Here is a 23,851-nt window from a genome sequence, read left to right as displayed (position 1 = left end):
AGTCTGAAGACAAGTACTTGCATAACTGAACCAGTTCCATCTGAAACCGGTCCACAGAGTCTTGTTGTTCAAACGACTGTCGCTGTCGAAGCAACCCCTTCTTCGGCACCAGAAATCTTTTACGGACCTGACGGTCTTCCTCTTCCTCCTGGTCTGATTGCAATAGAGGAAATCGTAGAGGACCAGCAAGCAAATACTCCAATTCATTTTGGAGTAGGTACCCCTCTTTTTCCTTCTGCATCAGAAGTTTGTCTATCGCCACCAGAAGTTCCTGAAGAATCGTTAGGAAGTTTATTGGATAGACTTAAAATGTCTGAACAACCGTCGACATCTAGGACTATGCCAAATGACACAGCGACAGCAGAAGTTCCTGCTGCCAATCCAACGATGTTTGCCGGCATACCAGCCGTCCCGACTAGCTCTCATCAGCTAGAAGGAGTCCACCCAGGGACTATTATGACAACTTGGTCTGTTCCAGTTTGTTCTTCCGGTATAATACCCGGTAATTCTTATGTTGAAACGAGACAAATTGATCCCTTTGGGAATCAGTTTGGGCCATCCAGTCCTCAAAGGCCATCTATACCCTTGAGCTCCGGATTGTTACCGTATGGGGGGCAATATGCCCTTTCACTTCCCCTTTCGGGGGGATACCCATACGGCAGTTTTCAACCACATTCAGGTTTGACTGAAGTAACGACGAGTGGTTGGGTACCTATGTTACCCCAACAACCAAGAGTTGTATATTCCATGCAACAGTGTGTACCTATGTCCAGTATCCCGACGACACCAGCAATTGTAACCGTGTCGCAAGTTCAATCGATGCCTGTTGTATGTCAACCCCAAGTTGTAATGCAACAGCCTATTGACCCTGCAACACAACCACAATCGCCAACTGCCGGGACGACACAGATACAAACGGGAACCATAACCCCGCATCTTGGTCCGTCGGTTAGTGTCGCACAACAAAACATGGCTTCACAACCATGGATGGTGCAATACCAACAACCTCAGTTTCAACAGGTGTACCAGGGGTCTGAACAACAGATCTTTGCAAATAGTGGGCAACCCTATATTCAGAACGGGTTAAATCAACCACTTTACAGTGGCCAAGCCCACCAACCATATCAGTCATATCAACATCAGTTGCATTATGCTGGTGTGCAAAGGCCTACTGCTCAGGCGATTCCATCGTATCCTGGGTACGCCTCGCCAAACCTGAATCAGCAGTTGCCATTCGTGGCAACCTTAGAATTACCAGATTTACATCGATTGACGAACGATCCAATCGCCTATGCCCATTGGTGGCCAGCGATTCCTCACAAACTTCCTTCGGACATTCCTAAATTCAATGGAAATCCGGGCGAAGACCCGTCGAATCATGTGATGACATTCCATCTGTGGTGTTCGTCGAATACCTTGAATGATGATTCGATAAGGCTTCGTCTTTTCCAGAGGACATTGACTGGTCCGGTGGCCAAATGGTATATTGAATTACCTAGAGCCTCTTTCGACAATTTTAGTTCCCTAGCCACGACTTTCTTAACACACTTTCAGTTACCTATAAGGTACGAAACTGGGACAGAGATCTTGACCAATTTCAAGCAGACAACAGCCACACATATATCTGATCATATACATGAGTGGCGTCGTCGGCGTAGAATGGTAAAAACCTATGTTCCAGATCAGCTATTAGCTGAGTGGTTTATAAAGTCGCTTCTGCCGGCAATAACAGAAGATGTGGCCAAGGGAGGCGTCGTAACAGAGGAGCAGGTTATTGCTCGTGCTCAATATTTGGACTTAGTATATACTCAGTCGGGCACGCTCTATGATAAGATACCTGACGCCCCCAGACCGGAATTTTCAATCCCTCCTTCTCCCGGATCAAATAGTGACTCTCATGCCGGTGATGGCGTGATTGGAACTGCAAACGCTAAGTCGACAAGGGATTCCGATAAGAAAGCCTGTAAGACTTCGAATCAAAAAGCAAATCAAGAGATTCTTGCTTCGGAGGTAAATGATGTATCTACGGATAAAGGCAAAAACTCCAATCAACCAGGAAGCAAGAAGAATCAAAACAAAGGGAAGAAGAAGAAACAAGGAAAGTCATCTCCTCGAAAAACTTCTTCAAGCCCTCCTCGAGATAGGAAACCACCTTATGGGTGTCAGATATGTGATGAGGATCACTGGACGAGAGAATGTCCATACAAAGCTGATCTAAAAAGATTTTTAAAGAGTTCGCAAACTCCGGCTGTGTTAACTGACCCGTTTCCCGATCGAGGAAAAAATCTGGTTGGTAGTGGAAATGCTTCACCGTCGCAAGTGCTTATGTTATCGATATCAAAGCAACAGAATGATGCTTTGATTTCGACAAGGAACAAAGATTACGGGAATCCACAGGTGTCGAACGATAAAGGTAAAGATCAACCTAGCAGTTCGACAACAACTTCGGCAAAAGTTGTACCCCCCATCACACATGAATTAACAATAAAACCGCCAAAGGGAGTAGTACACAAGTCGACATTTAATCCTCGTGCCAGAGCGGCACAGCATTATAATATAGTGGAAGATTTGGCGCAATCGCCGTCCGCTATGTCGACTCTTGAAGTACTACAAAATTGCCCATCCCAAAGGCAGGCATTGTTATCAGCAATTGGTGGGGTGGATCCTAAAGATTCCAATCTTGTATCCTTTGATCACAAAGGATATGATCCTCAGTTACCAGCTCAACTAGCTTTCCTCGTCCAAGTGAATGCCCTCAACAAAACTGTTCACCGAACAATTATTGATGAGGGGGCATCGACATGTATTATGTCGATGAGTTGCTGGAAAACTTTAGGATCTCCAACCTTGTAGCGATCATCGACAACATTAAAAGCATTCGACGGAAGGACATATACCCCTTATGGTATCCTTAGTAACTTGAAAGTTGAACTAGGGGGCAAAACAGTAGAAATAGATGTTGAAGTCATCGATGGCAATCTTGACTATAACATCCTACTGGGAAGACCATGGATTTATGCCATGGAAGCTGTTGTGTCGACCTATTTTAGGAAAATCACATTCCCCTTTCAAGGAGGGATTACGATCATTGACCAACAAAATTTCCTCCCTAATGGTTCACAAGTTACAGGAAGCGTTCCTCTGATCCATGGAAACGACCATTCGTTTCAAAATATCGGAGTAGGTCTTCTAAAAGACCCTGCCTTAATGGGTACTTTCGCCCTACCGCCTCCAAGTAATCTGGAGGGAGTGGCCACGGTGGAAACCTACAAAATGAAATCTAATCCAATCTTCTGGTTGGATTCAGAAGATTCCTAGATATTTTGTTAGCTTCGAGGATAGTTCCTATCTCAGGTCAACCTCGTTAAAAAATGAAAAAACATGAGGATAGTTCTTTTACTATGTCAACCTCATTAAAAAATGAAACAATCCCCTTTCCAGATCTCAATGGTAAACCTTCATTCCAATCAACAAAGTTGAATGCAATGAAGCTTGGGGGGCATGCACCTGCTGGGGGCATGCAAACTTATCATCGAGCAGTTTTAGCAATGTTCATGCTCGTTAAAAAATAAAAGCAATCACCGAGCAGTTTTAGCGCATAGTTCATGCTCGTTAAAAAATAAACATAAGTTGTGAGCAATCTTCCCCTAGAGTTCAAGCTCACCCAGAAAAAATGAACCGGTAAATAACCTTGGTAAATGTAACCTTTGACTGCCATGTTAAAAGCCCTTGGTCGTGTTTATATGCCACCACCTCCATCCGTTCATTTGGCCAATCATTCACCTCCATATGTTTGTTTACCCATTTTGAGGAACAGCTGCGAAGAGTGATTTCACTTAGCCATCCTTGTGACACTGCCGTGATTGGAGAATTCCAACCTGTACCTGGAATCTGCTGCTATCCCTGTTCATCACTCGTTCCTCAAAAGACGAGTCTTCTTTGAGCTCTTTTCACTAACTCGTAAAATATGAAAAGTTTGCCGAGTTTTTGGCCTTCTAGCTCGTTAAACGACCGAAAGCTATCCCTCCTCTAGATTTTAATCTTTTTGGACCTGAGGGATTATTGCACAAAAAGATCGAGCGCTTGTCTTGTTCGGCTCGTAAAAGTACCGAACAGCCATCCCTTCTGTATTGTTTTATACTTTTTCGGACTTAAGGGATTAGCTGACGAAAAAGGAATTATGGAGTTGACTTTCTGTACCTTTTCAGACTCTCTAAAAATGAAAAGGACCGAGTTTTCCTTGTCGTTAGACTCGTTAAAATGATTAAATAGCGACAAACTTGTCTTTAGACGAGAACGAGTTTCCCTATCACTAGGCTCGTTAAATCATAGCGATGGGCTTGCCCGAAGGGCAGGTTATAGAACAAGCATATGTTATCCTCCTCAAGCTTGACAAAAATAAAGAGGTACTGGTCAGAAATGACTGGGGAAAAAATTGGGAGAACATTCAAAGTTTAATGGTAGCAAGTCACTCTTGAACATGACACTTTTCCTCCGTATCACATCGGGTTGGGTTGTTTCATTCACCGGTCTCATCACCATGGTCCTCGCCACACCATCCACATTTGGGGTAATGCTACCGATCCATCGCATCAGTGTCGTTATATGTTCAAGAGGGGTCATTCTGAAAGTGTCAACCGTGTCCCATCCACTGCCATACATTATCCTTCATCCATTCATGATCGCCACCCTGAATCATATGTCACAGTTTGTTTTCACCTCCACTAAAATCATTAGCTCCGTTCCGTGTCATCGATGTGGGATTCATTAAGGCCCTCCTTTGACGGATTGCTTCTTGTCGACTTCAGCTCATTATCCAAGAAGTTGATCTAGGAACACCCCCATCAGTACTTTGAAGCTTGCATGCCTCAATGGCAAGTTTCTCACTTCCGGCGACAGGTATACATCAATGACCTTCGACCAGAAGATTTTGCGTGGCGTTCGACGCCAAGTCCTTTATTCACGCCACGTGAATTGTACTGCAGTACCTTGAGGATCATCGTCATTATTGGTGATTCCTCTCGCGCTTGTTAACGGTTCTCATTATTGACCGGTAATCAAGCGATGTCTTTCCATGTTCGACTTCAGCGCAATTCTCACATGGATCGACTTGTACTTAGAGTGAAGATCGAACGAGTTTGAAGACCCCGGATCTAGTTTCATCCATCCGGGCTGCGATATATATTCAGGAAATATAAAGGCATTTGTCATGTACATCATTGCAACAGATGATCATCCTATTCAAAGGATGATAATTTCAGCAGAAAATTATCAGTCTACCTTCAGACGATCGTCTGTCATATGTACCAAAATGTATTTATAAAAGCTGAGCATGGGAATGCCCGCCTCAGCTAGATCATGAAAATAGAATGAAAAATAATGTATTGTATTGTATTGTATTACAGGGCGCCTCCTCAGCACTGGAATGAACTTCGGACCCTCTAGATAAAGCATTTCACCCGATAAACGGCCTCATAATTTAGGGGGCAACTGTTATAGACATTTTTGTGCCTCGCGACATGGAGCATGAAATGTCAATAATTACAGGGATCCTCAGTCCCTAAACATGTTGTTCTTACCCCTAAAAGGACAAGGTCATCAAACAACAGCACTTCCAATCAGTTCTCCACCTGAAAACACTTCAAAACAGGCTTATTTTGGATCATGTCAGCTGCTCCACTGAGCTTCTGCGCTGGAATGCAACTGTCCCTCCTTGTACCTGCGCTGGAAGTCAAGATTAATGAAGGCTACCTGCGCTGGGCGAGATTGGCCAAGTGGCACAGTCATCCTGCAAGGTGTCAACTGCCCAGGAAGCTTCCAAACTGACACTTGGTTCATGAGATTCGCCCTGTGATGAGTAAGAGGTACTTGATCACCATGTGTAAGCAAGGATCTCCAAGTGGACTCAAGAACTGAAGATTAACTGAAGAGGGAGAGGACACAAGGCAGCTTCATGTCAGTCTCAAGCTGACTCATCCTTTCTTCTTCTCTCCTATATATAGAGCTCTTCTATGAGGTCTAAGGAGGCTGGAATTTTGTGTAAAGCAAGGAGGTGTTGTTGGTTTACAGTTAGAGCTATTGGGTGATTGTTTTACTAGAGGTGAAGAGGAGAGTTCTTGCTGCTGGGGAGGTGCTGCTGGATTGGAGCCATCATTGGTTGTAACCTTCTCAGAACCCTGTTACTTCTATCAATAAAGTTTTGCATGTTCTCCTATATACTTGTATTGCATTGATGTATTGTATTTACATGTATATTTGATTCATCCTAATCCATGCTTCAGTTATGAGTACATGTATCTTGTAGTTTGCTCTCTTGTTTTGTGCAGGATCTGTGTGTAGCTGGACCGGCAAAGAGAGCAAGGAGCTGGGAACAAGAGACAAAGAGAGAGGACAAGGATCGACTAAGCGAAAGACACCAGGTTGGTTAATCTTTTCATCCTTCTCTCTGTACTTTCATAGAGGAAAACATCAAAGCTTTACTTTCAGTTGTTGCTAAAGACTGTCACCTTTAGAGTAGGGATAGGGTCATCCGCATCGGATACTTTTCCCCACAACAACCCCGCCCATTCAACGGCTCAGATCATTTCGGCGATCACCCCGTTTCGGCGATCGCAATAATATAAAGCCGCGCCCCATGTCCCCACCGATAACGAAATGCTGATTAAATCTCAACCGCCCATTCAGGCCCTCAGATCAACGGCCCATATTTAGTAATATTATAAAGTGCGGCATATATAGATTTTGGGTCCGAAGGGATTGGCACTGTGCGCTCCGATATTCTGGAGTCGAAAAGTTATAAAGAACAATTGAAGGGGATTTCGGGTCCGCTGACCCGTTTCACTGTAAATTTGCCGATTTGGGACCGCCGATGGGCCAAACCCGAAATCCATAATGAAAGAGCCTATTATAAATGTTGGGTCCACGGACTTCATCGCATTTCGGAGGTATTTCAGTTTGGGACCGCCGATCCACCGATCGCTGATTTAGCGCCAACTGTTGGATCTGCCTTCGCACGATCCAACGGCCAAGATTTATTCCTAGCTACAGTGTCGCTCCCTCTTAGTTTTTTCACGAATTTTGCATAGAAATGGGTCTTTTTTGTGTAAAAGGAAAAGGCGGCATTTTTTCATATTTTCACATATATGCCTGTACGCGCTCCCGATAAGGGAAATCATGCATCCTTAAGCCATTTTGGATCGCTCCAAGCCCAGTTTTGTTCCAGAAAGCCAGCCTCGGCCTCAACATAGTCAGCAGCATACAAATCCTCCTTTTTGCAGCATTTCTTCAGATTTTAGTACTATTTTTGATCGGCGAGCGCCGATAGCATTCTAGAGGCCACGGAAAACATTTGCAGCAACTATTTTTGCCTTGAAAGGGCATAAAAGGGGCGATTTGACAGTTTCAAGCATATCAAGGGAGAGAAAGTGGCCCGATTCAAGTGTTAAAGAGTCTCAGAGAAAGATAAAGCCCAAATTCAATTAAAGAGTATCACTGAAGCGGCAAAGAGTATCAGATCGGCAATATCAAAGCAGGTGAACATTAAAGGTCTCCATCCAAGTCAAAAAAGCAGTAAAGGCCCATTTAAAGCTCACTAGATCAAAGTTAATGCACATAAGGCCACCTAAGGGTAGCGTTGCAGAAACCAAAGCGGAGTTATGGCTAAATGAACAGCACAGGGCCATAAGGACAGATTTCAACTCATTTTTGAGGCGGTTGCCCTAGCGCAGCAGTTAGATAGATATTTTATGCATTAATTTCAGGATAAGATTTGGTTAAAGAACTCATTTCCCTCAGATCTGCTGTAATAGATATTTTTGGATATTTTCTCTATATAAACCACCCTGATTCATTGTTTAAAGGGTTGGTTGGTTGATAATCCTCTTTCTAGACTTGCGCTGTATGCTTTGAGAGATTTAATGAACAGAGATTGCTGGAATACCTTGTGTCTAGACTGTTTGATGTGGATTTGATGGTCGAAGAGTAGATTGTAGAATTCTAATGCTTTCTTCATGGAATAATAAGTCTTTCTCCCTTGTTTTCAGTTTCTATGTATGCTATATCATCTATATGTCATGATCTAAATTGCAGGAAGAAAGAATAATTCAGATGTTGCTTAGTTGTACTCTGTTCTCAATTCCTGTTATTTCTCCATGTTTTCCTCTGAATTAGTCCTAAATATGAATGCTTCTTTGCTCATATTTACACTAGTTCTTTCATATATGACTGTTATTTAGGAATCCTTGATTGCTCCTATATAATGTTCACGCGTCTTCCCTCTGTTAGCATAATGAAAGTTGCTTAGCTATTTTCATTCCCCGACATCCATTTCATCCTTATTCGAGTTTTGATATTGTTCCTTGTTTAAACTATAGTGCTTTGTAGTTCCTCTTGTGACCAAGAAAATGCACCAGCAACTTTAATCCTTGACTCCATGCCCATTAGTCTAAACTTCTCACACTATGCAAGACAACTCTGTCTGAATCATCATCCTTCCCACCAAATTCAAACAAAACCCAAGTACACCATAACTAGCCTAAAATCAACCCAAAAACAAAGGTAAATTATAAAAAGAGAGCCCTCTCTGACTGCCGGTAGGCTAGGACTTGCAGTCCAAAGATTGGTTTGTGGTTACCTCGGCCGTATCCCTTAAGGAGCCAAGGGACAACTTGAGTGATAACATACTGGCGACTCCGCTGGGGACATCTTCAGAAAATTCCAAAAAACAAGTTAGAAGCTGGCTCCCAAGAAGAATTCACGTTATACAAGGTCAAATCTAGACCCAAATCCCCCAGCTGCTTTTGAAAATCCCAATATAATCCCAAGGAACCTCAGGAAGCTAGAGCGAAGAGAAGATTTTGCTGATTCTAGTCCTGAAACAGTTCAACCAAGCTGTGTTCCAACCCCTGTCAAAGTTTTATTTCGTTCAAACCCTACTTCCCCTAGTTCATCATCCACCTCTCAAAGCACCCTTTTCACACCTCCATTCACTACACATACTCCTCCTATTACCACTGTTATTACTACTATTCCAGTCGTTCCATTTATCCCTGTTGTTCCACTTATCCCTGTGAATATGGCGAATAGGTATGCACCTTTACAGCTGCCTAATAATCCTGGGGCTATGCCTCAAGATTACCAAACTAAAATCACATATTTTGATGGTACTGGTTCTTGCACAACCCTGCAACACACCAAGAAAATGTAGGATTATTTTGAGAGTTATGAAATAGATGATGATCATGTAAGAATGAATATTTTTGTCCAAAGTCTCACAGGTGACGTCAGGCCCTGGTTTAGAGCTCTCCCTGCAAATTCCATAGCTAACCCAGATGCCCTTTACCAAACATTCCTTAACAGATGGGAGAAAAAGAAGGATCCCCTGCACATATTATCAGAATATGATACTATCAAAAGAGGCCCTCAAGAGGCTGTCTTAGACTATTGTGCAAGATTTAACAATGTTTATAATGCAATCCCACAGAACCTCAGACCTCCACCCGATATTGCTTTGTATAAATTCCCAGATGGTTTTGGTACCGACATGGCATATCAATTGAGGGAGAGAGCCCCTCAAACCTTAGCAGACATGCAGAATGTAGCTGTTAGTGTGGAGGCAAATCTGATTACCAAGCGAAATAGAGCAAGAGCCGAGAGAAGAACCACTTTTAGAGAAGAACCTCCAGCATTTGACCAAAAGTTGGATGCAATCTTAAATAAAGTGCACAGTTTTGAAGATAGAATGGGAACTATGGAAATAAAAACATCATGGGAAGGGCAACAAGCCAATACTATCAGAAACCCAAATTTTAGGAAAAACCAAAACCCAAATGTTGGAAGGGCTAGCCCCGACCATGATATAAGACCTCCTTTTTATGAAAACTATGCTGAAGCATCCACATCTAGTGAGAAGACAGAGGACACTCACATAAACTTGATGGGTTTGAAGGGTGAGCAACAAATTTTTCTAACCTGAGAAGACCAAGATGACCATGATATAAATCAATTTCAGACTAAGTCTGGTGAGTCTTTTGACTTTAAACAAGGTTATGATTCAGCTGTTTATGAGGTCCACAAACAGTATAAGCTGAGGACAAGAATCATAGATGTGCCCGAAAATGTTAAACCAAATGATACCAAGCAGCCTAAGAAGATCAAAGAAAAGGCTGCCCTCATAGAAACTGCTGATAAAACAGTCCCAAATCCAAAACAAGTGACTGTGGAAGATGTTTCAGATGTTCAGCCCTCCAAGAATCAGCCTATTGTATCTTTTCCCTCAGAAGAAGATTCAAACAGCACTCCTCAAAGCCTTCCCAAAATAGAAAAATCTCAAGAAATCATTGATAACCAAGAGAAGATCACTGAATATACAATTGAAAAGGGAAAATCTGCCAGTCACAACACTAAAACCCAAACAGAGAAAACATTTGATTTAGAGGCAGAAATAGGTAAACTGAAGATATCCATCCCTTTATCTGAACTTGCAAAGCATGATATCTATAGGCAGAAAATCAAGAGATCGCTGCAAATGCTAGAGAATAGGGATGATGTGAATGTATTAGATGATCAACCCGAGTTGCTTTTCGGACCTGAAGTCGATGGAAAATCAGCACATGGAGCTGTTTTACCCTTTTATGTCAGTTTACACATACATGATAAAGTGTTGCACAATGCAAATGTTTGATTCAAGTGCCTCACACAACCTAATGCCCAAAGCTGTAATGGAGAAGCTAAACCTTGATGTTACAAGACCCTACAAAGACCTGTTCTCATTTGATTCTAGTCAGGTCAAGTGTTTAGGCTTAATCAAAGATTTATGTGTGTCTTTAGTCCAATTTCCCAACAAAACAATCCTAATGGACGTGGTGGTTGCTGACATTCCACCAAATTATGGCATGTTGTTATCAAGGTCTTGGGGAGCCAAACTCCAAGGATCTCTGCACTTAGACCTCTCTTATGCCACTATTTCAGTCTTTGGGCAACCAAAGAGATTGTATAGGGAAACACTAATGAAGTATGTGGTAAGTAGTGAGGAAAAGTCCCAAAACTTTCCAAATTACTCAATCCATTCTGATATGGATTCTTTTATTTTGTTTAATGATGATATGTCTCCTCCCACTGATGATAAGCCTTTGGATTTAGAACAAGAAACATGCATAAATGAAGAATCGGTTGCCCATAGCCAAGAAACTGTCAAAACAATCAATGCAACCAGCACACAAGAAGAACCTCCCGAAATAGAAAATTCAAATCTGCCCACTCCTAAAATGGTTGAAACTCTCAATACTAGTCAAGAGCAAGAAATCCTTTGGTATTTAGAGTTTGATGGTTCTATTAATAAGCTAGGAGCAGGGGCAGGAGTGTGGATCCATAATACACAAAACAATCACGCAGAGGGTCATGCTTATAGATTAAACTTCAGATGTACCAACAACATGGCAGAGTATGAAGCCCTCCTTTTAGGCCTTAAGCTAGTCAAATCCGTAGGAGCTGCCAAGGTTTCCATTCTAGGTGACTCCGACCTAATCATACAACAAATGAAAAGAAATTTTATCACTAATGATAGAAGGCAAAGAGCTTATAGGACTGTTGCCACTGCAATACTCAATACCTTCACTGAATCCCAGCTTGCTAAAATTCCAAGAAGCCATAATCTACATGCACACAGCCTAGCTACTTTTGCTAGCACATGCAAGCTACCTTTTGAGCCCAATCACCACTTTACTGCTGAGATAAAGCACAGGCCTGCTATCCCTAACAATGTCAAAGACTGGCAAGTGTTTGAAAACGATGCACAGATTAACAATTTCTTGACTTTACAGCAAGAATTTTCAAGCTTAAACATTGATATGGATGCCATGGATGATCCACAACAAGCAGTAAACCAAAATGAGCAGACCATAACAGCTGAAGCAGCAAATCAAATGCTGCACCCAACTATTTTTTATGACAAAAACATTCAAGAGCCGAAACAAATGAATTTGGATGAAATAGCTGAAACAGAGGTTGAAGTTATTGAACTAAAAGACAATTTCCTGCCCACGGGCTTGACTCCCTTAGAAGATATTTTTGATTCAAACGATGTCCCCAAAAAGCCAAAGATGCAACCATTAAACGCTGTTGTGGAAGACTGTAATATTGGGACAGTAGAGAAGCCCAAAATGATAAAACTGTCCAAGTCTTTGCCACCTGATCAGAAGCCCAAGTATGTTGACTTGTTTAAGGAGTTCCAAGATGTTTTTGCCTGGAGTTATGAGGACCTCAAGTCCTATGACACTTCAGTCATTCAACATACCATTCCCTTAAATTCAAATCAAAAGCCCTTCAAACAGAAACTAAGGAGAATCAATCTTGTGCTTCTCCCCTTGATTGAGAAAGAAGTAAAGAGGATGTTTGAAGTAGGTATCATAGCACCCATTAGATTTTCAGAATGGGTATCCAATCTTGTTCCCACCAGAAAGAAAACAGGTGAGATTAGACTATGCGTTGATTTAAGGAATTTGAACCAAGTCTCCCTTAAGGACCACTACCCATTGCCAAAAATGGACCACATCCTACAAAGAGTAGTGGGGTCATCTAGAATTTCATTGCTTGATGGCTTTTCAGGTTTCAATCAAATACTAGTTCACCCAGATGATCAAGACAAGACAACCTTTACAACACCGTGGGGAACCTTTAAATATGTGAAAATGCCTTTTGGGCTAAAGAATGCAGGTGCCACTTTTCAAAGGGCCATGGACATTGCATTTTCCAAAGAAATCCATGATTTCTTGGTGGTCTACCTTGATGACCTTACCCCATTCTCAAAATCTGATCAAGAGCACCTTAAACACCTAAGGAAAGTGTTCCTAACTTGTAGGAAATATGGCATTTCCTTAAACCCCAAGAAATCTCTCTTTGGCCTAGAAGAAGGCAAATTGTTGGGCCATATTATCTCAAGAGACGGAATTAGAATCGATCCGGAAAGGATCCAAGCCATTCTTCAAATCCCCTATCCAAGAAACACCAAAGAGTTGCAAGCTTTCTTAGGAAAGATCAATTTCCTAAGGAGATTTATCCCAAATCTGGTTGAGCTAACAAGAATGCTAAATAACATGCTCAAGAAGGATTCCAAGGTAAAATGGACTTTAGAAGCCAAGAAAGCATTTGAGGGCATAAAATCTGCATTAACCCAATCACCAGTCCTTACAAGCCCTCAATTTGATAAGGATTTCATCATTTTTTCATTTGCATCTGAACACACCATAGCTGCTGTCCTTTTGTAAAAGGATGATCAAGGAAATGAAAAGCCTATTGCTTTTTTCAGCCGAGCTCTTAGAAATGCACCCTTGAAATATCAAATAATGGAAAAGCATGCCTATGCCCTTGTTAAGGCCATCAAGGATTTCCGAGTTTACATTTTATATTCACATGTGATCGCTTATGTTCCAAATGCTGCTATAAAAGACATATTAACTCAAGAGGGAATAGAAGGCAAAAGAGGCAAATGGATTGCCAATATCCTTGAGTATGATATTGAGATAAAACCCACCAAGCTCATAAAGGGACAAGGTTTAGCCAAACTGATGTCCGAAACCAATTTTCAAGCCTTAGACATTAATGAACTAGAAAATGAACAGGAGTTGGCAACTCCACAGATCAGTCAGGCCTTCTTGCAATCCCCATGGTATGCTGATATTTGTTTTGTATTGTTAAACTTGTTTGCTCCCCCAGGGTTGTCCAGAACCAAAAAGAGATTTTTAAAGATGAAAGCATCAAATTTTTGTGTCTTAGATAGTGCCCTGTTTTGGAAAAATCATGAAGGAATTTTTCTTAATTGTCTAACTTTGAATGAAACTGATAGTTTCATGAAAGAATTCCATGCAGGGGATTGTGGAGGGCACTTATATTGGAAGTCCACTGCTGACAAGATTTTAAGGGCTGGTTTCTATTGGCCCTCTTTGTTTGCTGATGTGAGAAAGTTTTTTGTTTCATGCCACAAATGCCAAAATTATATTTGAAGGCAAAAGAAAGCTGATGCCTTTGCCCCTTAAGCCCATTTCAACTGAGAAACCTTTTCAACAATGGGGTCTAGACTTCATTGGAGAAATCCATCCATCCTCTTCTGGCCAGCACAAGTGGATTCTAACAGCCACCGACTATTTCACCAAGTGGATTGAAGCCATCCCATGTAGGCAAGCCAATGACTCCACCATTATCCAATTCCTAGAGACCAATATTCTGTCCAGATTTGGCTGCCCTGAAAAGATCATTACAGACAACGCTGCTGCCTTCAAATCCAAGAAAATGATCAGTTTTTTCCACAAATTCCACATTACCTTAGGTCACTCCACAGCCTATTACCCTCAAGGTAATGGTTTAGCCAAGTCATCTAATAAAAGCCTCATTAACATCATCAAGAAAGTGTTAGAGGAAAACAAGAAGAACTGGCACAAAAAGCTAGTAAATGCCCTTTGGGCAAATAGGTTGTCAACCAAGAGATCCATTGGGATGAGCCCATATGAGTTAGTCTATGGCATGGAGGCCAAGTTCCCCTCTTCTTTGGGAATCCCTGTTATCAAATTGCTGCAAGAGATTCAGGCAAAGCCAAATGATATCCAAAGAAGAATAAATCAAACTATCCATCTACAGTAGACAAGAGAGCAAGTGTATAACAAAGCTCAGATTTTGCAAGAAAGGCTAAAGAAATTGTTTGATAAAAGAGCAAAGGCCGGGATTTCTACATCGGCAACAAAGTTTTAAGATGGGATTCAAGTAGAGAGGAAAAAGGAAAGCATGGCAAATTCGACTCCCTGTGGAAAGGCCCCTTTATTATTTCTGCTGTTCAAGGCAACAACACATATTTTCTGAAGAGTTTGGATGGTAGCACAGCTGAAGAAGGCCCTGTCAATGGCCGAATGCTAAAGCACTATCATGATCCCTTTTGTTGAACGCAACACAGCTCTGTATACTATCTGTACATTAATATTTTATATTATCAGCACTTTTGTTTTATAGCAGGCCGATAAGAGGGAACAACGCAACAAATTTTGAAGGAAAGATCAAAGAAAGCTCCATTTCAGATCTCTGTTTTTTGAAATAATTCCAAAGAAGTGCTCAAGCAGATTTCATTATGTTTACAAGCACCCAAAAGGCAAGAAGCGGAGCTGTAATTTTTCTGGGATTCAGCTCAAAAGGATATTGCATATCAGCTTATAAGAATTCAGTCAAAGGCATTAAGAAGAAGGAGAGTTTCAGTTTACAACAATAATTGAAGATCAAGGCATTCTGACCTGCTATTCTTGGCTTTTCATCTGGAAAAGCCATCCCTAAGTGGAGCCACTATTAGCCTCCTATTGCAATAGGTTTTCATATTTCATGATTGACTATTTTACATGCCGAATATGTCATCTTTCCATGCTGCAAAGGTTCCATATTTCCTAGAAAAACTCAGAAAATTTAAAAAATGTAAAGAGGGTATGCCCTAAAAGAATAATCAAAGGGAAAAAAGAATCAATTGGCCAAAGAGAAAAATAAATGAAATGAACCCCAAACAAAAGGCCAGGAAAGTGTGCTAGCTCAAATGCCACTACTATATTCCATTTTTGAAGAACTATTCCATTTTTGAAGAGTTTCATAGTTAAGGGAAGTCCAAACAACTTAATCTTGGCTTCCCTGGGTTTAAATTTCTTGTTTAGAAGATAGAGAATGAATATCTGTCCAAACTATTTAATCTTGGCAGATCTTAGCTAGGTAGAGAATCTTGGGTGCTCAACAGCTTAATCTGAGCCCCTGGAAGCTATAAGGGCATATTTAGATACGAGGATAGCCAAAAGAAAAGTTGAAAAGCTGGGTTTGCTAGTTCAAGTGCACCCAAACCAAAAAGAAGAGAAAATGCTAGGTAAGTAGGCTGGGTAGGTAGTTTTGAGGTTGCAGAATCAATGATTGTGATCAGTTTTGTGTTTTCAAGTGTTATATCTATTCAGATCACAAGTATGAGGCAGTTTTCGATTTGGATCAGCTCAAGCGAGGCATGTCTAACTTCCCCTTCTTCCTCTTCCCAAATCACTCACTGATTCCCCTAAAGAGGTCAAGATCTGCTTTACTTAAGGAGTGTTCATATGTCCTCTACAAAGTTCTATCTCCCTTTTTTAAGCCTAAGATCTCTAAACTTAGCGCTTTCTTGTCACAATCCATATTAATTTCTAACTCTACTATGTAAATCCCTATCTATTTTCCCTTCCCCTTACTAAAATATGCTAAATAGCTCCTCTATGTATATATCCCCTCCCTCTGGTTGAAAAATAACCATAGGGAATTGCTAAGTTTGCCCGAAACTTGGCAAGAACCCTCTTTTTCCTCCTTAACCATCTTCCAAATGCATTTGGACTTCTTCCATTGCATAAAATCCCTCCTCCGATGTATAAAAACCCTCCATTTAACCTTGTTTTTACCTTTTCAAGGCATAAAACCCTCTTTCAATGCTATCGGACCCCTTCCGATGCATTAATAACCCTTCTTAGTGCACAAAAGTCTTCCTCCGATCGGAGAAATCCATCTCCGATCTATAAAATCCTTCCCCCATCATCATAAGCCTTCTTCCGATTTCATAAGTCCTCATTTGTTCCCAAAAACCCCTTCACCATCGCTTCGGACTCCTTCCGATTGTGAAAAACATGCCTCCGATCGCTTAAATCCTCTTCCGATCGCAATTGGCCCTTTGTCGATGCATAAGGCATGCCCCCGATCAAAGTTCCTCCCCTCCGACGGCGATATCGCTGTCGGAGGTCGCAGCGAGAATGATGGCCTTTATATAAGTCCCCGATGAATGCTTCGCCGATGCGATTTCGGCGATCGGCGTATCGCAATGTTGTTGTCCCATATAACATGCCTCTTCCCCGTGCTCCGATGCGATATCGCTATCGGGAGCCTCCGTAACACATTTTCCCATATAATCCGCCATATATGCTTTCTATCGCAAATCCCCTTTTATAAGTTTTAACGTTAAAAGCCGCATTTTTCAATATATCGCATCACATCGCATTATACACATAAAACCCCGCCCCCCGGGTTTTCCCCGATTGCGATATTGCGACTTAATGTCAGCCGTCCGATCACCCCACCCATTCAACGGCTCAGATCATTTCGGCGATCGCCCCATTTCGGCGATCGCAATAATATAAAGCCGCGCCCCATGTCCCCGCCGATAGCGAAATGCCGATTAAATCTCAACCGCCCATTCGGGCCCTCAGATCAATGGCCCATATTTAGTCGCATCGCTCCCATATATAGCTCCGACTGGCCGGAGCCGAAATATTATAAAGTGCGGCATATATAGATTTCGGGTCCGAAGGGATTGGCACTGTGCGCTCCGATATTCCGGAGCTGAAAAGTTATATAGAACTGTTGAAGGGGATTTCAGGTCCGCTGACCCGTTTCACTGTAAATCCGCCGATTTGGGACCGCCGATGGGCCGGACCCGAAATCCATAATGAAAGAGCCTATTATAATTGTCAGGTCCGCAGACTTCATCGCATTTCAGAGGTATTTCAGTTTGGGACTACCGATCCGTCGATCACTGATTTAGCGCCAGCCATTGGATCTGCCTTCGCGTGATCCAACGGCCAGGATTTATTCCTAGCTACAGTGTCTCTCCCGCTCAATTTTTTCACGAATTTTGCATAGAAATGGGTCTTTTTTGTGTAAAAGGAAAAGGCGACATTTTTTCATATTTTCACATATATGCCTGTACGTGCTCCCGATAAGGGAAATCATGCATCCGTAAGCCATTTTGGATCGCTCCAAGCTTAGTTTTGTTCCAGAAAGCCAGCCTCGTCCTCAGCATGGTCATCAACATACAAATCCTCCTTTTTGCAGCATTTCTTCATATTTTAGTACTATTTTTGATCGGCAAGCGCCGATAGCATTCTAGAGGCCACGGAAAACATTTGCAGTAGCTATTTTTGCCTTGAAAGGGTAGAAAAGGGGCGATTTGACAGTTTCAAGCATATCAAGGGAGAGAAAGTGGCCCGATTCAAGTGTTAAAGAGTATCAGTGAAGCGGCAAAGAGTATTAGATCGGCAATATCAAAGCAGGTGAACATTAAAGGCCTCCATCCAAGTTAAAAAAGCAGTAAAGGCCCATTTAAAGCTCACTAGATCAAAGTTAATGCACATAAGGCCACCTAAGGGCAGCGCTGCAGAAACCAAAGTGGAGTTATGGCTAAATGAACAGCACAGGGCCATAAGGACAGATTTCAACTCATTTTTGAGGCGGCTGCCCCAGCGCAGTAGTTAGATAGATATTTTATGCATTAATTTCAGGATAAGATTAGATTAAAGAACTCATTTCCCTCAGATCTGTTTAAGATCTGCTGTAATAGATATTTTTGGATATTTTCTCTATATAAACCACCCCGATTCATTGTTTAAAGGGTCGGTTGGTTGAAAAATCCTCTTTCTAGACTTGCGCTGTATGCTTTGAGAGATTTAATGAACAGAGATTGCTAGAATACCTTGTGTCTGGACTGTTTGATGTGGATTTGATGGTCGAAGAGTAGATTGCAGAATTCTAATGCTTTCTTCATGGAACAATAAGTCTTTCTCCCTTGTTTTCAGTTTCTATGTATGCTATATCATCTATATGTCATGATCTAAATTGCAGGAAGAAAGACTAATTCAGATGTTGCTTAGTTGTACTCTGTTCTCAATTCCTGTTATTTCTCCATGTTTTCCTCTGAATTAGTCCTAAATATGAATGCTTCTTTGCTCATATTTACACTAGTTCTTTCATATATGACTGTTATTTAGGAATCCTTGATTGCTCCTATATAATGTTCACGCGCCTTCCCTCTGTTAGCATAATGAAAGCTGCTTAACTATTTTCATTCCCTGACATCCATTTCATCCTTATTCGAGCTTTGATATTGTTCCTTGTTTAAACTATAGTGCTTTGTAGTTCCTCTTGTGACCAAGAAAACGCACCAGCAGCCTTAATCCTTGACTCCATGCCCAATGGTCTAAACTTCTCACACTATGCAAGACAACTCTGTCTGAATCATCATCTTTCCCACCAAATTCAAACAAAACCCAAGTACACCATAACTAGCCTAAAATCAACCCAAAAACAAAGGTAAATTATAAAGAGAGAGCCCTCTCTGACTGCAGGTAGGCTAGGACTTGCAATCCAAAGATTGGTTTGTGGTTACCTCGGCCGTATCCCTTAAGGAGCCAAGGGACAACCTGAGTGATAACAACACCAAATTAAAATCTGCAAATCGGGGCTTCCCCTTGAGTGACACAGACTTGATCTTGGGAAACCTTTTTATGATAATCCATGGGGAGACAGAATAAACTTCAAAATCCTAACAAGGACTAGCGCAGAGAGAGCTATGCCTTTACACTCATATCAAGATGGATTGAATATAGATGGGCGAAGAAAGTCCTATACAGAAAAATCGTAATTATTTGATCATGTTGGAGAATATCTTGGCGTGATTTCCTCTTCCTTATTATGTGAACAGAAATACCGATTTTCCTCACAGACAGATGGGTTTTGGAGGATTTTTCTCCTTTAGCAAATTTGTGAAGATCTCAACTGACCTCGAGGTTTACAGAATCATCTTTGTCAATAGATGCTCCATTCGATAGCACTTAATGTAGTCATCAACTCATAATCATTCAGGATTTTTTCATATCAACATCACCAGGCATTCCGCCTGGGACTTGATCTGTTGACCTTGACATCTTGAGGCCGATGCATCTCCTAGTGTAATCTCTTTGCCTTTTCTAGAATTCATTGATTGTATGGGAAGGCTCCATGGGTTGTGGCATGCATTGTACCTTTTTCTTATTATACCCCAAACAATCCAGTGAGCTCAGAATTTGAATTAATATTTTGCAGAGTTTTTTTATTAAATGTTTTATTTGCAAGCTTGTTTCGAGGTCAATGTCCAGCAATTCATATCAATGCTCATCCTATTATGTTTGGTGGTGACAACCACCTTCTCAGCAACCAAATACGCTGAGTAGAAACATACATCGAATTGACCAATCATGCTCAGCACCAGCTGCAAGAACTTCCATAAACTCTTTCGTGTCAGATCTTGCAAGATCTAAAGATCACGAGATTCTATAGAATAAGTTTAATTATAAAATTTCAAAAGGTTTTGTCATGCCAATACCACCGTTGATAATGGTCAACAAATTTGTTTTTTTTTTTTTTAAATTTTAATTTTATATATATGTTCCATTTAAAATTTAAATTCTATTTTAAAGAAACAATTTATTTAAAAATTATTTTGTGTTTTTTTTAGATTTTATTTGTTATGTTCCATTTTAGAATTTAATATATATATATATATATATATATATGTATGTATGTATGTATGTATGTATTATGTAAATTATGTATTATGTATGTATGTATATGTATGTATGTATTATGTATTTTTTATTATATTTTAAATTTTTGGATTCAAAAAATAAATGAGAAGAATCGATCTCATACCTGAAATTATCGCTCTTTAATCCTTGCTTGTGCTCCTTATTTACTATCGTTTGTTTTATTGTAACTTTCCGCCAAAGGTTAATAAATGGGTGGCTCTTACTGCACCACAAAATTGCAAATTTATCCTTAAAATCACAAAAAACTTGTTTTTATTTGTTAGTCCTATTCTATTGAAAAAGAAATGAAGCATTCTTTTAAGTATAAGAGAATTTCCAATGCATCCATTTGCATAACAAGATTATGAGTAAACTCATATTCATGTTTAAAATATACTCTTTGATAGGTACCAGTATATGAGAGATCAACTGCCTTGATTTGAATAATGTTAGAAGATACTAAAGAATGGAATCCGGAGATCCGATAACTGTCTTAAACCAAGATTCAATGTAATCTTGTCTTCCTTGGTTTTCTGATATCATGCCATGGAAGTCTTCAGAGATGTGCTCTTCATTCATAGAATCAGGTGATAGACCTACGTGAAACTTAGGTTTCAACAACTTCTCTTCTTTAACATGCATCCATGATTCTTGAAAGTTACTTGAATATTTTTCCTCTTCTGATTGTCGTTCTTTAATGGAAATTGGTGCTTTATTTTGCAGTACCTCAACATTATGAGTGGATTGAGGTGTTTTATTGTTGAGGATTCCAAATGGTTGTGCAGGTAGTGGAGTGGAAATGGATCTTTGGGGTACTTGGATGGTAATGGTTGAATTGAGGTCAATTGAACATGAAATGGATGTTGTGGTGGAGGTCAATAGTATGAATAGCATTGAGCTTGGCATTGGGGATAGTGAGGAAAAGATTGAGGATATGGTGGATTTCTTCTATAAGGCCCTTGCCAACCTTGTTTCCAAGATTGGTTTTGAGGTTGGGATTGAGATGGCCAAGGTTGCCAAGGCAAGGGTGTATTCCAATTACTTTGAGATTGTTGTGCATAGCTTTGAAATTGAGAAGTAAGATCTTGCATCATACCAGGTTGATGAGGTTGCCATGATCTTTTTGGAGCCCCATAACAAGATTGTTCCAACATTTGATTTGCTCCTTGGTAAACTACCTTTAACCCCGGTAATGATGGACAATCTTTAGTAGTATGTGATCCTGCACAAATTTCATCCAATTTAATGTTATCAAGTGGAAATTCATGCAAAGCATGTTTTTTTTTTCATTTAGGGAAAAACATAAATGACGCAACATTCTCAACTATCTGCTTGTTTTGCATTCTTAGCATATCAATTTGTTCTTTTAAATTACCAAAAATGTCTATCAAATTGTTAAGTTCAATTTGACTTACCAATACTGATGTCGACTTACTTACTTTTTCCATAACAAAATCCTAAGGGGATCTTTCATACTTTTCTTTTCCTCTTGATATGTTCTTACACAATTCACAAATCTCTTGAAATGACAATTATGAAACATCTCCTTTTCCCACTAGGTTAAGAAGATCAATCCATTCATCCCTTATAGCATTTAGTAGGAGAGTTTTTAATGTGTCTGATCCTAAATTATGCATTTTATCCCTTTTGATTAGATATGTAAATCTCTCCACTAAATCTTTTAAGCTTTCATCCTCTTTTAGGTTCATCTTAAAGACTTGATTTCTAAGGTCATGATTTATACAATAATCTTTGTATTTTTCCAAAAACACTCTTTTCATATCATCCCATGTCCTTATAGAATTTGTTCCTAAAGTCATGAACCATTTAAGAGCTCTATCCTTCAATGTTGCCAGAAGAAAATTCAACTTTTGAATGTGTAATAAGTAGCCATAAGATCTACAAATTATTTCAAATTTAAATAGAAAAGTTTATGGGTCTTTTGATCTCATACCATTGAAGATAGGAAGTATATATGGAGAGATGTTCTTCATATGAACATTGATATCAGTTTCTTGAATGGGAAATCCAAAAGGATCTTCCTCATATTCACCATCTCCAGCCATTTCTTCTACCTGCAAAACTAGGAATTCATGATGTGGATGGTTTTTTTAATGTTTTTTTAAAGTGAATGGGGTTTTATCTTGTATGAATGTTTTATATTTTCTAATTTTTGTCTAAATGAAAATAACCCTAATGAAAATGCTTTCTGAACAATCTTCCTATCTAGTTACATCTAAGTATGCTTCCCTGACAATGGCGCCAAAATCTAGGGTGACTTAGTTTTTTGTTAAATCCATATTATTTAATTGTCAACCCAGGGGTTTCGTAAACTTAGAAGCAAACCAAAATATATGGGACCTCAGATGAGATTGTTGTAGGAGGTTTGTTTAGAATGAAAATAAAGAATGGAAATGCATATTACAACTAGAATCAAAGAAAAATGCATTAAACTAATCTATGAACAATTATAAGAAGCAAATATAAAATAACTGGAAAGCAAGTAAACTATGATAATTTATAAAGAAAGTAGTTTAATGACAATCTAGGAAATGAAATCACACTTGCATGAAAGTAAAAACACACTTGCAGGAAAGGAAATAACAAAAATAAAACTATGTTATAGTTGTATGCAGATTGTGGTTGATGGGGATCCTTCCATTCCTCAATGAGCACACATGAACAACTACCACCTCTTAAGAATCACACAACACTCATAACTCATAATTGAAAGAAAATGATATTATTCATGTTGAATGATAAATCTAATGCTAATGAATAACTAACAACTGTTAGCTTCCTTTGAAGGATGCTCCTCCTATTTATACATGAATTAGGGATATCTACTCAATAAATGTAGATCCCTTAAATATCTACTAGATCCATACTTGTCTCAACTTATCCCTAAATACTAGATACAAATCCCATGACTCATAAAGATCTCCATGATATTTCTCCTTGGAATATGGTCCACCTCTTGAGTTGAAATTCGAATTTTATCTTGGGAGGCCAATAAGGGTGCCTTGGAAGCTTCCAAATGATCTACACATATCATCAAACTCAAGCCACTTTTAGGTATTAGAAAATACATGTTATTTCTATAACTTTTAATCATAAATTCACTCTAAATACATGAAATTAATAACTTTGTAAAATGTAAATGTGAACTCATGTAGTAGGTTTATGTAATCATAATGTGATGGAATGAGATGAAAAAATAGGATAAAGGTGAAAAATAAAGTGAAAGTGAATGTTAATTTTGGTGGCCCAACAACAATATTTCTACGTGCTTTGGAAACAAAATCATGAAGTGGTTTTTTGCTATGTTTTCCTAGGATACAAGCATAACATTAGTTCATTTTCTTTGGAATTGTTGGTAAACCAAAAACACCATTCCCTTTAACAAACACAGATTGTAATAATTCACATGTCTAAATATTGCATGTATAAAGACCTGGATGGAAATGTACCTTTATTTGTACTAAGAATTA

The 23,851-nt window shown here is 39.8% G+C and overlaps 1 pseudogene; it reads right to left on the bottom strand.

Moving 5' to 3' along the window:
- LOC149209665 (transport inhibitor response 1-like protein pseudogene) overlaps positions 1-23,851 on the bottom strand; it is a 59,847-nt pseudogene that overhangs the window by 5,719 nt on the left and 30,277 nt on the right.

Source organism: Pinus tabuliformis, chromosome 1_2 (assembly GCF_031772625.1).
Source record: "Pinus tabuliformis cultivar Carrire ecotype Pingquan chromosome 1_2, CPIR1, whole genome shotgun sequence".
NCBI classification, from domain to species: domain Eukaryota; kingdom Viridiplantae; phylum Streptophyta; class Pinopsida; order Pinales; family Pinaceae; genus Pinus; species Pinus tabuliformis.
This window is presented reverse-complemented; position numbering and strand designations above follow the sequence as displayed.